This window comes from Dendrobates tinctorius, unplaced genomic scaffold, assembly GCF_039654945.1.
Source record: "Dendrobates tinctorius isolate UK_male_01 unplaced genomic scaffold, ASM3965494v1 ptg000070l, whole genome shotgun sequence".
Taxonomy (NCBI): domain Eukaryota; kingdom Metazoa; phylum Chordata; class Amphibia; order Anura; family Dendrobatidae; genus Dendrobates; species Dendrobates tinctorius.
The window spans coordinates 19,950,308-19,960,000 of NW_027361738.1; positions in this window are offsets into that span (position 1 = coordinate 19,950,308).

Consider the following 9,693-nt stretch of genomic DNA (forward strand, 5'->3'; position numbering starts at 1 on the left):
TCTGTGAGACAGGAGTGCATTTGGAGCAGTCCATGACATAGATGTGCATGGAGAGCAGTCTGGGAGATGGTTGTGTGTTGTGAGTTCATTTTTCCCTTCACCATTGAGGTCTGATGAACTCCCTCCTCTAGTGAAGGAAGGTAGTGAGACTGATTACCAAACACCTGGGCAGCTAGATGATGACTGGGTGGCTGGAATTGAGGACTGGATATAAGGCTGCCGACGCCCTTCTTCCTGGCTGGTGATTTTCCTGCTGGATTCTTGGAGACCAGTCTGATTCCTGCATCTCAAAGCTAAGTTTTTCTGCTCTGCTTTGTACTCTTCAGTTTTGTTTTTGTTTTGCCTTGTTTTTTGAGAGTTCTGCCATCCCCGGCCGGGGGTGAGCTGAATTCCATTTTTGTCTCTGATCTGTTGATCTTTTGCTCTGTCTTCAGAATATACCTGAGTGCTGATATAGTCTTTTGAAGCCTAGCGACTTCAGGGCCTGTTTTTCCTATCAGTCGGTTGGCTCATTTTGATAGGGTTTTTGCAGATGGCAGACAGCAGCTTTCCTATCCTGTCCTATGTAGTTAGCTTGGGCCCCATCATTTGCTCAACCTATCTTTCTATCTGTGTTAGTGTTTTCATCTTGCTTCACCGTCATTATATGTTGGGGGCTGCCTATTGCTTTGGGGTCTGCTCTGGGGCAGTTTAGTTTTTCCCATTTCTGTCTTTAGGCTATGTAGTTCTCCGGCTGTGATCGAGGGGTCTAGGGCACCGTAGGAACCCCCCACGGCTACTGCTAGTTGTTGTGGATAGGTTCAGGGGTCTGCAATCCGATAGCTGCCAACCTCTCTGGTTTTTCTGGACTTAGCTGGTATTTTGATTTTTCCTCCTTCGGTGACTCATCATAACAGAATCACCAGCCATACCGCAGATCCTAGGGTACTCAATAGCAGGAGAGAATTGTAAAAAGAAGGGAAAAAAGAAAAAAAAAAAAAAAAAAGGAAAAAAAAGTGTCAGAATTTTTTTTTTGTGTGCATATTTTTTCCTCTATATCTCTGAGGCCGTAGGGGGAATTTTTCTCTCAATGGAGATGAAGCAATTGTCTGATCGTGTGGAGCAGCTCACTGCTGAAGTGCGGGGAATTTCCGCCTATATTGCTCATTCACATGCTGCTGAACCAAAGATTCCTACTCCTGATGTGTTTTTTGGGGATCGGTCTAAATTCTTGAATTTCCAGAATAATTGTAAATTATTTTTTGCCTTGAAGCCTAACTTGTCGGGGAACTCCGCGCAGCAGGTTAAAATTGTCATCTCTTTGCTGCGCGGCGATCCCCAGGATTGGGCGTTTTCTTTGAAACCTGATGATCCTATTCTGAATAATGTGAACGCATTTTTTCAAGCCTTGGGGTTGTTGTATGATGAACCTAATGCTATTGATCAGGCTGAAAAGACCCTGTTGGCATTAAGCCAGGGTCGGGATTCGGCAGAGTTGTACTGTCAAAAATTCCGAAAGTGGGCGGTCCTTACTACCTGGAATGATGGTGCCTTGGCAGCCCTCTTTCGGAAGGGTTTGTCAGAAACTGTAAAAGATACTATGGTGGGATTTCCTGTTCCCTCTGGTCTTGACGATTCTATGTCATTAGCCATTCAGGTGGATCGGCGTTTACGTGAACGCAAAACTACACGAGAGATGTTGCCACCTGTTGAACAAATGTCTGAACCTATGCAATGTGATAGAGCTTTGTCTAGGGCGCAACATCAGGAGTTCAGAAGGCTTAATAAGCTGTGTTTTTTTTGTGGAGATGCCTCGCATATTATTTCTGTCTGCCCTAAACGAGAGAAACGTTGTGCACACACGTTTTCTGTGGGTGGTGTTCAACCTAAGTTTCTTCTGGCAATTACTCTGATCTGCTCCCTGTCCACATTTTCCGCCAAGGCTTTTGTGGATTCAGGAGCAGCTCTGAACCTGATGGACTTGGATTTTGCTAAACGTTGTGGTTTTCCTATGACACCTCTGCGGACGTCTATCCCTTTGAGGGGTATTGATGCTACTCCTTTGGCGAAGAATAAACCTCAGTTTTGGACCCAGGTGGTAATGCGGGTCGCCCCAGACCATCAAGAAAATTGCAGATTTTTGGTGTTGCATAATTTGCATGATACCATTGTTCTGGGGTTTCCCTGTTGCAAATCCATAATCCAGTTCTGGATTGGAAATCTTTGTCTGTGGTGAGTTGGGGTTGTCGGTGTGCCCTTAGTGATGCTCCTGTTTTCTCCACCTCTCCCCAGTCACATGATGTTCCTGACTATTTGGCTGACTTTTATGATGTATTTAGTGAGAATGAGTCTGCGTCTTTGCCTCCTCATAGGAGTTATGACTGTGCTATTGAGCTGAACCCGGGGTGTAAATTCCCCAAGGGTCGGCTTTTCAATTTATCTGTACCCGAGCACGAGGCTATGCGATCCTATATTAAGGAGGCATTGGAGAAGGGTCATATTAGACCATCCTCTTCACCCTTAGGTGCTGGTTTTTTTTTCGTGGCTAAAAAGGATGGTTCATTAAGGCCTTGTATTGACTATCGTGCCCTCAACAAAATTACTGTTAGTTAAATAACAGTATCCGTTACCCCTGATTTCTGATCTATTCTCCAGAGTTAAAGGTGCTTGCTGGTTTACCAAGCTTGACCTCAGGGGGGCGTATAATCTTATTCGCATTAAGCATGGGGATGAATGGAAGACAGTGTTTAATACTCCGGAGGGACATTTTGAGTACCTGGTGATGCCTTTTGGGCTCACTAATGCCTCTTCTGTCTTCCAGTGCTTCATGAACGATATATTCCGAGACTTTGTGGATAAATTTTTGATTATCTATCTGGATGATATTTTGATCTTCTCCAAGAATTGGGACTCTCATGTGGAACATGTTCGGACTGTGTTCCGGATTTTGAGGGAGAATTCCCTGTATGTCAAGGGATCGAAATGCCTTTTTGGGGTACAGAGGATTTCATTTTTGGGATTTATTTTGTCTCCGTCAACTATTGAAATGGACCCGGCCAAGGTACAGGCCATTTATGATTGGGTTCAGCCCACTTCTTTGAAGGCCCTCCAGAAGTTTTTGGGTTTTGCTAATTTTTATCGGAAATTTATAGCTAATTTTTCTGGTATTGCCAAGCCATTGACGGATTTGACTAGGAAGGGTGCTGATGTGCTGAATTGGTCTCCGGAGGCTGTTTCTTCCTTTCAGGAGCTGAAGCGAAGATTCACTTCTGCTCCGGTTTTGCGGCAACCTGATGTCTCACTCCCGTTTCAGGTGGAGGTGGACGCTTCTGAGATTGGTGCAGGAGCGGTGTTGTCCCAAAAAGATCCTGTGACATCTAAAATGAATCCTTGTGCTTTCTTTTCCCGAAAGTTCTCCCCATCCGAACGTAACTATGATGTGGGGAATCGGGAACTGTTGGCCATGAAATGGGCATTTGAGGAGTGGAGACATTGGTTGGAGGGAGCCAAACACCAAGTCGTGGTCCTTACTAACCACAAGAATTTGATTTACCTGGAGTCGGCCAAGCGCTTGAATCCTAGACAGGCTAGGTGGGCCTTGTTTTTTACACGTTTTGATTTTGTGGTCTCTTTTCTTCCGGGCACTAAGAATGTCAAGGCAGACACCCTCTCTAGGAGTTTCCTTGCTGATTCTCCTGTTGTCACTAAGCCTGCTACCATCTTAGGCGAGGGGGTAGTTCTTTCTGCCATCTCGCCCGATTTGAGACGTGCTCTGGAAGAGTTTCAGGAGGACAAACCTGAGCGTTGTCCCAGTGGAAAGTTGTATGTTCCTGACCAGTGGAGGAAGAGAGTGATGTCTGAAGTTCATTGCTCTGCATTGGCTGGTCATCCAGGTATTTTTGGTACTAGAGATCTGGTGAGTCGATCTTTTTGGTGGCCCGCCTTGTCTCGTGATGTCAGGAATTTTGTGCAGTCCTGTGGGACTTGCTCCCGGTCTAAACCTTGTTCTCGCTCTAGTGGCTTGTTGATGCCTTTGCCGGTGCCCAGGAGGCCATGGACCCATATTTCAATGGATTTTATCTCTGATATGCCTGTCTCTCAGAGAATGACTGTTATTTGGGTGATTTGTGATAGATTCTCTAAGATGGTCCATCTTGTACCACTCCCTAAGTTGCCATCTTCCTCTGAGTTGGTGCCCTTGTTTTTGCAACAGGTGGTTCGCTTGCACGGGATTCCTGAGAACATTGTTTCTGACAGAGGAGTTCAGTTTGTGTCTAGATTTTGGAGGACTTTCTGTTCCAAGCTGGGAATTCAGTTGTCCTTCTCCTCTGCGTTTCACCCTCAGACCAATGGGCAGACGGAGAGAACAAACCAGACTTTGGAGTCGTATTTGAGATGTTTTATTTCTGCCGATCAGGATGATTGGGTTTCATTTTTGCCCTTGGCCGAATTTGCTTTAAATAATAGAGCTAGTTCTGCCACTTTGATGTCACCTTTTTTTTGTAACTTTGGTTTTCACCCTCGATTTTCTTCAGGGCAGGTGGAGCCTTCTGCCTGCCCAGGTGTTGACACTGTGGTGGAGAGAATGCACCAGATCTGGGACCAAGTAGTGGATAAGTTGTCTCTCTCCCAGGAAAAGGCCCAGTGGTTTTCCAAAAGGCGTAGGACCGTTGGTCCCCAGTTTAAGGTGGGTGATATGGTTTGGTTGTCATCAAAAAATATCGCTATGAAGGTGGCTTCTCCTAAGTTTAAGCCTAGATTTATTGGACCTTACAAGATTTTGGACATTATTAATCCGGTCTCTTTTCGGTTGGCTCTTCCTGTCACATTTAAAATTCATAATGTGTTTCATAAGTCCTTGTTGAAGAGGTTTGTTGAACTAGTATTTCCTGTGGTGGCACCTCCTGACCATATATTGGTTGAAGGTAACATGGAATATGAGGTAGAGAAGATACTGGATTCCCGTCTGCCTAGACGGAGACTCCAGTATTTGGCTAAGTGGAAGGGTTATGGTCAGGAGGATAATTCCTGGGTCTCTGCCTCTGATATTCATGCCGAAAGATTGGTGCGTGCCTTTCATCGGGCTCACCCGGATCACCCTGGTGGCATGGATGAGGGTTCGGTGACCCCTCCTCAAGGGGGAGGTACTGTTGTGAGTTCATTTTTCACTTCACCATTGAGGTCTGATGAACTCCCTCCTCTAGTGAAGGAAGGTAGTGAGACTGATTACCAAACACCTGGGCAGCTAGATGATGACTGGGTGGCTGGAATTGAGGACTGGATATAAGGCTGCCGACGCCCTTCTTCCTGGCTGGTGATTTTCCTGCTGGATTCTTGGAGACCAGTCTGATTCCTGCATCTCAAAGCTAAGTTTTTCTGCTCTGCTTTGTACTCTTCAGTTTTGTTTTTGTTTTGCCTTGTTTTTTGAGAGTTCTGCCATCCCCGGCCGGGGGTGAGCTGAATTCCATTTTTGTCTCTGATCTGTTGATCTTTTGCTCTGTCTTCAGAATATACCTGAGTGCTAATATAGTCTTTTGAAGCCTAGCGACTTCAGGGCCTGTTTTTCCTATCAGTCGGTTGGCTCATTTTGATAGGGTTTTTGCGGATGGCAGACAGCAGCTTTTCTATCCTGTCCTATGTAGTTAGCTTGGGCCCCATCATTTGCTCAACCTATCTTTCTATCTGTGTTAGTGTTTTCATCTTGCTTCACCATCATTATATGTTGGGGGCTGCCTATTGCTTTGGGGTCTGCTCTGGGGCAGTTTAGTTTTTCCCCTTTCTGTCTTTAGGCTATGTAGCTCTCCGGCTGTGATCGAGGGGTCTAGGGCACCGTAGGAACCCCCCCGGCTACTGCTAGTTGTTGTGGATAGGTTCAGGGGTCTGCAATCCGATTGCTGCCAACCTCTCTGGTTTTTCTGGACTTAGCTGGTATTTTGTCTTTTCCTCCATCGGTGACTCATCATAACAGTTGTGCATGGTGAGCAGTCCGTGAGATGGTTGTGCATGGGGAGCAGTCTGTGACAATGGAGTGCATGGGGAGCAGACTGTGAGATGGTTGTGCATGGGGAGCAGTCTAGGAGATACGAGTCCATGAGGATCAGTCTGGGAGATTGGAGAGCATGGGGAGCAGTCTGTGAGATGAGAGTGCATGGAGAGCAGTCTGGGAGATGGTTGTGCATGGGGAGCAGTCTGTGAGATGTTTGGGCATGGGGAGCAGTTTGTGCATAGGCGTGCATGGGGAGCAGACTGTGAGATGGTTGTGCATAGGGAGCAGTCTATGAGATGGTTGTGCATGGGGAGCAGTCTGTGACATAGGAGTGCATGGGGAGCAGACTGTGAGATGGTTGTGCATGGGGAACAGTCCATGACATAGATGTGCTTGGAAAGCAGTCTGTGAGATGGTTGTGCATGGGGAGCAGTCTGGGAGATAGGAGTTCATGAGGAGCAGTCTCTGAGATAGGAGTGCATGGGGAGCTGCTATGATTGGGTCGCCGAGGAGGAAAACAAGACCAAGCTAAGCTACAGAAAACCATAGAGGTTGGTAACTAAGTGGATTGCAGACCCCTGATCCTATCCACACAACTAGCAGTAGCCGTGGAGCGTGCCTACGATGATTCTAGCCGCCTCGACACAGCCGGAGAACTAAATAAGCCTAAAGAAAGAAAAGGGGAAATCTAAACTGCCCCAGAGCAGACCCCAAAAGAATAGACAGCCCCCAAACATATATTGTTGGTGAGACAAGATGAAAACACAAACACAGGTAGGAAAATAGGCTGAGCAAACGATGGGGCCCACACTAACTAGAAAAGACAGGAAAGGAAAGACACTGTCGGCAATCATGCAAAAATGTCCAACACTTCTGATAGCAAAAACTCTGAAGTCACTAGACTTCTCCCACTATATCAGCACTCTGGCATACTCTGAAAGCAGAGCAAAAAGAGGCCAATCTAATAAGGCACAAAAAACAAACTGACACAAACAGTAACATAAGGATGGAAATTCAGCACAGCCCCAGCCGGGGCTGGCTGACCACACAAAACTAAATAGACAAAACCAAATCAAATGTGAACATAGCAAAGAACACTTAGCTTGAGCATGCAGGGACTGAACTGGAAACCAAGACTTCAGGAGGCAGGAAAAATCACCAGCAGGGATAGAGGGAGTCAGCTGTCTTAAATCCAGTCAGAGACTCCTGATGTCCAATCGTCGTCCTCATTATCAAGTGGCAGACCTCTGTCAATTAGATCAGCTCCATTACCTCCTGTAACCACCAGAGGGTGCCCGGAAAGAGAACTCGCGAATCCTCTGTCAATACAACCAGCTCCACTACCTTCACTAGCAACCAGAGGCAGGCCAGAAAGTGAATTCACAATAGTACCCCCCTTGAGGAGGGGTCACTGAAACCTCATCCACACCATCAGGCCGATCAGGATGGACACAGTGAAAAGCACGAACCAATCTATCGGCATGAATGTCAGAAGCAGAGACCCAAGAATTATCCTCCTGGCCATAACCCTTCCATTTGACCAAGTACTGGAGTCTCCATCTAGCCAAACGAGAATCCAATGTTTTCTCTACCTCATATTCCACATTGCCTTTAGCCAATACAGGGTCAGGAGGTGCCACCATAGGAACTACTGGCTCAACAAACCTCTTCAACAGAGATTTATGAAACACGTTATGGATCTTAAACGTAGCTGGAAGAGCCAATCGAAAAGAAACAGGATTAAGAATCTCCAAAATCTTATAAGGTCCAATGAATCTTGGCTTGAACTTTGGAGACGCAACCTCCATAAAAATATTCTTTGACGACAACCAAACCATATCACCCACTTTAACCCGGGGACCAATGGTCCTATGCCGGTTGGAAAACCACTGGGCTTTTTCCTGAGAGAGGGACAACTTATCCACCACTTGGTCCCAAATCTGCTGCATTCTCTCTACCACAGTGTCCACACTTGGGCAGGTTGAAGATTCCACCTGCCCTGAAGAAAATCGAGGATGAAACCCAAAGTTACAGAAAAAGGGCGACATCAAAGTGGCAGAACTAGCTCTATTGTTTAGCGTGAATTCAGCCAAGGGCAAAAATGAGACCCAGTCATCCAGATCAGCAGATATAAAACATCTCAAATAGGACTCCAAAGTCTGGTTTGTTCTCTCAGTCTGCCCATTGGTCTGAGGATGAAACGCAGAGGAGAAAGATAACTGAATTCCCAGATTGGAAGAAAAGGCTTTCCAAAATCTGGAAACAAGCTGGACTCCTCTGTCTGACACAATGTTCTCAGGAATCTGAAGATGATGGCAACTTTGGGAGTGGTACAAGATGGACCATCTTAGAAAATCTATCACAAATCACCCAGATAACAGTCATTCTCTGAGAGACAGGAAGATCAGAAATAAAATCCATTGAGATATGGGTCCATGGCCTCTTGGGCACCGGCAGGGGAATCAACAACCCACTAGAACGAGAACAGGTTTTAGGCCGAGAACAAGTCCCACAGGACTGCACAAAATTCCTGACATCACGAGATAAGGCAGGCCACCAAAAAGACCGACTCACCAAATCTCTGGTACCAAAAATACCTGGATGACCAGCCAACGCTGAGCAATGAATTTCAGACATCACTCTCTTCCTCCACTGGTCAGGAACATACAATTTTCCCATAGGACAATGCTCAGGTTTGTCCTCCTGAAATTCATCCAGGGCACGTCTCAAATCGGGCGAGATGGCGGAAAGAACTACCCCCTCACCTAGGATGGCAGAAGGCTCGGTCACAATAAGAGAATCCGCAAAGAAACTCCTAGAAAGGGCGTCCGCCTTAACATTCTTAGTGCCCGGAAGAAAAGAGACCACAAAATTAAAACACGTGAAAAAGAAGGCCCACCTAGCCAGTCTAGGATTCAAGCGTTTGGCTGATTCAAGATAAATCAAATTCTTGTGGTCGGTGAGGACCACAACTTGATGTCTAGCTCCCTCCAACCAATGTCTCCACTCTTCAAATGCTCATTTCATGGCCAACAATTCCCGATTCCCCACATCATAGTTACGTGCAGATGGGGAGAATTTTCGAGAAAAGAAGGCACAGGGATTCAGTTTAGAAGTCACCGGATCTTTTGGGACAAAGCAGCTCCTGCACCAATCTCAGAAGCATCTACCTCCACCTGAAATGGAAGTGAGCCATAAGGTTGCTGTAGAACCGGAGCAGAAGTGGATCTCCACTTAAGCTCCTGAAATGCCGAGACAGCCTCCGGAGACCAGTTCAGCACATCAGCGCCCTTCTTGGTCAGATCAGTCAGTGTTTTGACGATACCAGAAAAATTACCTATTAATTTACGATAGAAATTAGCAAAACCCAAAACTTCTGGAGAGCCTTCAAAGAAGTGGGCTGAACCCAATCATAAATGGCCTGTACCTTGGCCAGGTCTATCTCAATAACCGACGGAGACAAAATAAATCCCAAAAATGAAATCCTCTGTACACCAAAGAGGCATTTCGATCCCTTAATATACAGGGAATTTTCCCTCAAAATCCGGAACACAGTCCGGACATGTTCCACATGAGATTCCCAATCACTGGAAAAGATCAAAATATCATCCAGATAGATGATCAAAAACTTATCCACAAAGTCTCGGAAAATATCATTCATAAAGGATTGGAAGACAGAAGGGGCATTAGTGAGCCCAAAAGGCATAACCAGGTACTCAAAATGTCCC